The sequence below is a fragment of the Vombatus ursinus genome, unplaced genomic scaffold, assembly GCF_900497805.2.
Source record: "Vombatus ursinus unplaced genomic scaffold, bare-nosed wombat genome assembly UNPS02014832.1, whole genome shotgun sequence".
Taxonomy (NCBI): domain Eukaryota; kingdom Metazoa; phylum Chordata; class Mammalia; order Diprotodontia; family Vombatidae; genus Vombatus; species Vombatus ursinus.
Window position 1 is genome coordinate 36,464,787 of NW_020954610.1, and position 7,113 is coordinate 36,471,899.

Genomic DNA, 7,113 nt, shown 5'->3' on the forward strand with positions numbered 1-7,113 from the left:
ATTTTTCTTGGTATTCCCAGCACTTAGTAAAGTGACTACACATAGTAAATACAATAAATGTTTGTTGACTGATTGACTAGGTCTCAAAATCCTAGTTTTCTCTCTTTTTTTTTTTTACACAAAACATTTAACTGTTTATTAAATAGTTTCTGAAGAGATAAGAGGATGAAGAGTGGAGAAGCCAAGTGAAAAAAGCCACTTTAGTCACTCTACTTTCCCTCAATATATATGATACACATAAACCTATTCAGTAAGACAGGGGCTAGCGAGGGGAAGGAGGAGAAGGTAGGATACAGGGGTAGTGTGCCCTTTAGCAATGGCCCTGCATCCAGGGAGGGTCCAAAACCTGGGTGAAGGCTGTCACCCTCCACAGAGTTTGTTCTAAAAAAAGACAAACGAAATTAGGTTGTGTCCACATTTTTAATTTCTCTCAAGCTGGTGACCCAAGCCTGAGCAGAACACAATGGAGCTTCCACACCTTTGATTAAGTCAATTCAGGCTTGGCTTAGGGTTTGACCAGTATAAGACTTAATACAATCTCATTATCAGTAATGTCTTTCTGAAGAAGAAACTGAATTTTGGAAGAAGGGAAAGCTTTTCGTTTCCAAGATAATGATTGCTAAGAAAACCATTTTTCACAGGGCCAATCACTCTGAGAGGTTATATAGCTTGGAGATCAGGTCCTGGGCTCCAGGAAACTTCAGTCCACCTGAGTGATCCTTGTATAGGTCTTACTGAGAAGAACCATCCAAAGGAAGATTTCCCACCAGCAGTCCACAACATGGCACTCCTATGTACCAGAGCTGCCTTCTCATCATGTATCTGTCCTTCGGTCATCTCAGCGGAAGGTGGTTCAGGGCCCTAGACAATGACTCCTAAGCGATTTCCATTGGAAGGAATCTCAGCAGCTGTGTAGTGCAACCCATAACTGGAAAAGAATAAAGCCTCTGTTTGTAGACCTCTAAAAGGAGAAGATGCCACCTTCCAAGTCAGCTCTTCTGCTTGTGGAAAGCTCTAATTGTTAGGAAGTTTTTGCCGACATCAAGCCTAAATTTGCCTCTGTAACTTCTACCTGTCAGTCCTGCTTCTGCTTTCCAGGGCCAAATAGAACGTGTACTCCTTTACCATATGACAGCTGTTCACATGAAGACATCTGGCCTGTCTTCCCCAAGTCTTCTCTTCTCCAGGCAAAATATTCCCTGTCCCTTCTACAGATCATTTTAGGGCATGGCCCTTCACCATTCTGGTTGCCTTCATTTCGATATTTAGTAGCTTAAGACAGTGACACCCTGAACAATGGTCCAAATGGTGTCTGACCAGGGTAGTGCAGTAGGACTCTGATTCCTAGATCCCTCTCAATACAGCCCAAGATTTTATTTGCTTTTTTGGCAGCCATATTACAGTTGACACATAATAAATTTGCAGTACACTAAAACTCATGGATCTTTTTGAGACAAATTGCTGTCTAACCACACATATCTTTAAGTGATCAGAAAGGGGAGGAAAGGGAACAAGCATTTATTAAACACCTACTATGTGCTAAACACTTTACAAATACCATTTCATTTGATCCTTACAATAATCCTGTAAAGTAGGTGCTATTATTATCCTCATTTTACAGTTGAGGAACCTGAGGCAGACAGAGGTTAAGTGACTTGGCCAGAGTCATAAGAAGAAAGGATATGAACTCTGTGTTTCCTGGCTACAGGCCCAGAGTCCTATCCACTGAACCACCTAGTGACCTATCCGTTGCACCACCTACTTAAGGAAGTCACATAAGTGGATATGTAGATCCCACATCCGAATGAATACACAAAATGATGTCATGTTATTAAGCAGGAAGGCCTTCCTTGTACAATGAATGCAAGTTATTGGTCAAGAAGTCTAATGGCCTTGCTCCATTAGTTCCCGAAAGAGAGGTTGTTGAACACCACAGAGGGCACAGAACACAAATGGAATGAATGGTCATGTCCCAAACTGTCATAAAATGACAACTCCTCCTCTTTATCTATAATAATCTGTATCTATAATAAACAATTTTATCTATGATAAACACTTGCTTATTCCAGCTACAGATGTCAGGCCAGACTAAGCCAGTGAAGCAGCTCACTAATAATCTACTGCTTTGTGTGATTTTTCTGGCTGTGAGTCAATGACAACCATTTAGATAGATGTTCCCAAATCATGCTTAGGCCTTCTAAGAAGAAATGAGGAGGTTTGCACAGAGTCAGTAGCACAGCCCTAGCTCAGAAACCAGCTAAACTGGAGCTTTTCTTCGGATCATATCTATCAGGTTTCTATTCCTTAAAGTCTTGAGCCAAAGTGCTTAAGCAAATTGTATTGCACCATTTTTTAAGATAGGAAAATGAGAAAGAACCAAAGACATTTGTCATACACTTCCCTTGTTGCATACCTTATGCTATCAAACAGGGAAATGGTCATCTTGAGCCAACATGGCATGGGAAAGAAAATACTAGGAAGAACCTGCTACTAACTAGTTATTTGATTTCAGACAATCAATTGATCAATCAACAATAATTTTGTTTTTAGGCAATTGGGGTTAAGTGACTTGCCCAGAGTCACACAGCTAGTAAGTGTCAAGTGATTGGTCTGAGGCCGGATTTGAACTCAGGTCCTCCTGACTTCAGGGCCGGTACTCTACCCACTGTACCACCTAGCTGCCCCCAACAAGCATTTTTTAAGCACCTGGCACTGTACTACACAAAGGCAAAAGTAAAACACAGTCCTTGCTCTCAAGAGGAGAGATTTCTATTAGGGAGAAAATATGTATGTATATATGTATATATATTAGTACATAAAGAATAAATATAAAATAAATACTGAGCAGTTAAATATGAAGTAGTAAGGAAAGGAGGGCACCAGAAGTTGAGGGATCAATTGTGTATAAGGTGGTATTTGTGCTAAGTTTTAAAGGGAGTGAGACATTTAATAACAATAATAATAACAATAATGTTCATATAGAGCTTTAAGGTTTGCAAAACACCTTTTTTATTGAAATATTATTTTTCTCTTGAATTTAATAACTAATTATTTAATTGGGACCTAGGGGTTTTCGTTTTTGTTTTTATTTTTTTCCCTTTTCTACTTCCTCATCTAGGAATTAACCACAGTGGGAAATCTTGGACAAAGACTTACTGAGCCAGGAAGGCTAAAGATCTAATCAAAGACAGTTAAGCGATTCTAAGTTTAGGCAAATGGGTGGATTCCTGCTCATAGTGTTTACCCAGATAGGCCTGGGAAAATGTGGATTCTTCCTGTGGTCAGACAGGTGATATGAAGATTTAGGTGCTCACTGTCTCCAAGACCCTCACTGGAATAAGCCCACCTCTTGATTAATATTCATTAATCAATCAGAGTTGATTGCCACCCTTGGGAACACTCACTCTTCCAAGGGCATATGAATTGTAAGCCCATTGCTATGATTTGTCTTTGGAATTCGAGAGTGTCCCTGACCCATTTTATTGGTAAGATGCTAGCATTATTAATAAAATTATTAATTACCCAGAAACTATGTCTCTTGAATTTTTTAAACATCACAATATGTTATCTTACCTGATCCTTGCAACAACCCTGTAATGTATTAGCCACAGTTTGCAGATGAAGAAACTGAGGCTGAGAGACATCAGATGATTTATCCAAAGTCACATCCTTAACAAGTGCCTGAGGCAGGATTCAAACTCAGGTCTAAGTCTAGCATTCTATTCACTATGCAAGCAAGCAGTCAATGGATTCTATAAGGTGGAGGCAATCAAGGAAACCATTCTAGGCTTGGGATACAGCCAGTGCAAAGGGACAGAGGTAAAAGATGCAGTGGCATGTCTGAGGAGCATCCAGAAAGCCAGTTTAGTTGGACCACAGAGGATAGGAATGGGAATAATACATAATGGAGTTAGAAAGATAGTCTGGGGCCAAGTTGTGAAGGACATTAAATGTTAAATAGAAGAATTTACATTTGATCCTAGTGGAAACTGGGAGCCAGTGAAGTTTCTTGAGTAGGCCAGGGAACTTGGTCAAACCTATGTGTAAAGAAAATCTCATCGTAACAGCAATATTGTAATGATGATCAACTGTGAAAGCCTTGGCTATTCTGATCAATACAATGATCCAAGACAATTACTAAGGATTCATGATGGAAAATGATCTCCACTCCAGAGTGATAAACTTTGAGTGCAAATTGAAGTATAATTTTTTCACTTTCTTAATTTTTCTTGCTTTTTTTTTCTCCCTCAACCTGGCTATATGGAAATCTGCAAGATTTCACATGTATAATTGATATCACATTACTTGCCTTCTCAATGAGAAGGGAAGGGGGAGAAAGAAGGAGGAAAATTTGGAACTAAAAAAAATTTTTTAATGTTAAAATAAATAAATAATACTTTTTAAAAATCATTTTGACAGTTTTTTTGAAAAATGGATTGGAGTAGGGGAAAGATTGAAGACAAGGATATCAATTGGGGGTTACTGCAAAAGTATAATATAGAGGGAGTGAGGGCCTAAGCTGGGGTAGTGGCTGTGTGAGTAGAGAAAAGGGGATCTGACAAAGGTTGCTGACATAGAAATGGCAAGATTTAGTAACTCATTAGACACAGGTGGTGAGTGAGAATGGGGAATTGAAGATAATCCTCATGTTAGAAACCTGGGAAATTGGAAGAATTTAACATAAATATTATGAACATAATAGAGAACTATAGAGATAGGCTTGGAGGGAAAGAGAAATGAGTACTGTTTTTGACATGCTGAATTTGGGATGTCTTTGGAATATCCAGTTTGAAATGTCTAATGGGTAGTTGGTGATACATGACTGGAATTCCAGAGAGAGACTAAGGTTGGATTATATATAACTGGGAGTCATCTGTATAGAGGTGGCCTCATCAGCTCCCAAGGGTTTAAACCAGGGGTGAAGAACCTGCTGCCTCAAGGCCACATGTGACCCTCTAGGTCCTCAAGTGCGGCCCTTTGACTGAATCCAAACTTCACAGAACAAATCCCCTTAATAAAAGGATTTGTTTTGTAAAACTTGGACTCAGTCAAAAGGCTGCACCCAAGGACCTAGATTGCCACATGAGCAGGTTACCCACCCCTGGTTTAAATCATCTCTTTGCAGATGCCTTCCAGATATATAAACCCATGGAAGTTGATAAAGCCACTGAATGTGAAAGAAGAGAGAAGAAGAGAAGAGGATTCAGGATAGGGCCATGGGATATACCCACAGTTAATAGGCCTGATGTGAATGGTAAGCCAGAAAAGGAGACTGAAAAGGAGCAGTCAGACAGGTAGGAGGAGAACCAGGAGAGAGCAATATCCCAAAAACCTAGAGAAGAGAGAGTATCCAGGAAGAGAGTTTAGTCAACAGTACCTAATGCCACAGAGAACTTGAGAAGGATGAGGATTTAGGAAAGACCATCAAATTTGGCAATTAAGATATTGCTGGTAACTAGGGAAAGAACAGTTTCGTTCAAGTAAGGAAGTAGGAAGCCAGATTGCAAAGGGTTGAGAAATCAATGGGAGGAAAGGAAATGGACCCCCCGATTTAATCATCTGTAAGATAAGGAAGTTGGACTACATGCTCTTTGCTATACCTTCTAACTCTTGGAGGCTATGATTCTGAAAGAAGATTCATTCAGATCATTTTCTGACATAATCCCAATTCAGAGCCACTGAACACCCAAATCAACTGGTATTTCTTCATCTGTCTGAATTAGCAGAGCATAGACCCTTGCCATTGATTTTCTGATCTCCCAGTCCATCATTAGTGAACATGCTTTGGTCTGAACTTCCACGTTGTTACACTTGTTACACAAGTAGAGAGAGATGGGACACAGCCAGTTATGGATGTGAGTGATATAAATAAATATAGGATTTGACTTTTAAAATTTTCTTTTCCCTTTTGACGAGACCTGTAATTTCATTGTTGCAAGGAACTCTAAGTAAGGAAACTCCTTTGACCAGTATGGGTCAGCACCTGTTGTGCAACTTATAGACTTAAGGATGATAAGAAATTAAGTGGCTTACTCAAGGTCCCAGAGGCAGTAGGTACCAGAGACTGAATCTGAACCCCGAATGTTCTGACTCTATCCATGGTACTACAGCTGTCCTTCTAATGTGTAGGTATAACAATTGAAAAACACAAGGTTTTCATAGAAAAGTGTGAAGGCTGGGTAATTTTTGAAAATTATTTGTAAGGCTTGCCAGAGATGTGTAGCAATTCCCTTCAAGGAGCTCCAAGTTCTTTACAAAGAAATATATATTATCACTATTCCTCATTAACATGCTAATTGGTGTGAGTGGGGAGGATATTATTATTTGCATTTTAAAAATGAGAAAATAAGGTACTAAGGGCAAATGTGTTACCTTAGGCAGCAACTGATAGCAGCAGAGGAACTAGGGTTGAACTTCAGGAAATGTGTTCATTGGTCAGTTTTCCAGACCCCAATTTCTTTCTTGGTATTGTTCTGAATTGTCTCAAGTTTCCTCTTAGTATGTGGGGTCCATACCCTTTGGCCCCATGACTGTCCATGCAAATGACTGGATCATAGCATAATCCATGTGGTCATTTCATTTGTTTTTCTAAGGGAATTGGATTTCCATAGCATAAATTCCATCCAGAGTTAAACAGTGAAGATGATGAGAATGATGCCCAAGAGGCAGCAGCAGAGTAGAGCACTAAATGTGGCATTGGGAAGATCTGCATGGGAGTTGAAGTCAGAGGACCAGGGTTCAAATCCTGTCTCTATCACTAACTACCTGTAAGTCTTTGTGCAAATCACTTAATCTGTCTGAGCTCCTCTTTCCTCATATGTAAAATGAGGAGATTGGACTAGATAAACCTCTCTGGTCCCTTTCAGCTTAAAATCTTTATTTATTTGTGGATTCAAATCCTCCTCTGGCAAGTGGGTAACTGTGTGACCTTAGACAATTCATTTATTTTCTGCATGTTTCAGGGAACTCTTAGGACTTACTAGGTTGCAGAAGACCTGTAATATTGGAAAAAGTTAGTGGAGTTTGGGGAATGATGATTAAAAAATCACTATAGGAAAAATCTCTGTAGTGTGAACAAAAATCACATATCCTTTGAATATTAATATATTATTT